Below are 901 nucleotides of genomic sequence, written 5' to 3'. Positions count from 1 at the left end.
ATATCCCCAAATTAACCCATAAAAGCAATGAAATTTCAATAAAAGCCCAAACAGAATTTTTCATAAAACATAACAAGCTTGTCTTGAAAAATATATGGAAAAATAAAGCATTAGGAGTAGTCAAGAATATTTTTTTGTGTTTATAACATCTTTTAATGGAACACTTTATCACCATCTTTAAATAACAAAGATTTGCATTTTCTAATCTGAAGCTGCTCTGGCATGAGGACTTCACCCCTCTAGGCTCCACAGGCTTCAGACGTCACTGTACTACTAACTCCCCTGTGCTTGTGAGGCTCCTGTTAGACAGGTCCTCCTCTGTTGGAAGTCCTTGGGGCAACTTGGGGAGCTGAATTCTTACCAAACGTTTGACTACTTTTAGTTTTGCATTCAGTGAAGGGGTATTCTTATGGACTTGAGGGCTATGTGCTTTTTCTAATCCAAGCATCTTTATTATACCTTTTTCCCAGTATGGATGCCGTCTTGTACTCTTTATTCTGGTAACAATATGCAGTTTATGAGGGTGCTGGGGATCCTTGCCATATATTTTATTATCAGCAACTGAAGGCTGAAACACTTTATCCGGTATTCTTGACCTGGCAAATTTGTGACGAATCCAGTCTGTACAAATGAGAGACTCCACACCTCTTGGCACAGTCTGTAGTCTGCCTGGGGACCTCTGAACTACTGAGTGCAAAATCCCTGCCATAAATGTAGCAACTGTTCTTCTTCAAAAGCAGTGCCTGCTATAATGTCCAGCTTGAACTTTTCCACCGAGAGGTAAGAATATTTTGAAGAAGAATAAGAATAGGATGTTCCTTATTATATGCTGAGCAACAAGTTTCGAGGCTTTTGGCCGGAACCGCCATCTTCCAGTAATTAACCAAAATGACAAACACAA

The 901-nt window shown here is 39.5% G+C and overlaps 1 pseudogene; it reads right to left on the bottom strand.

Annotated features, from left to right (window-relative positions):
- Positions 1 to 262: 262 nt before the first annotated feature.
- On the bottom strand, positions 263 to 721 carry LOC102469241 (39S ribosomal protein L30, mitochondrial pseudogene; annotated as a pseudogene).
- Between the last annotated feature and the right edge of the window lie 180 nt (positions 722 to 901).

The sequence above is a fragment of the Tupaia chinensis genome, unplaced genomic scaffold (genome assembly GCF_000334495.1).
Source record: "Tupaia chinensis unplaced genomic scaffold, TupChi_1.0 Scaffold138365_1, whole genome shotgun sequence".
Classification (NCBI taxonomy): Eukaryota; Metazoa; Chordata; class Mammalia; order Scandentia; family Tupaiidae; genus Tupaia; species Tupaia belangeri.
The sequence above is the reverse complement of the archived record's forward strand: the minus strand, read 5'-3'. Positions and strand labels throughout refer to the sequence as shown.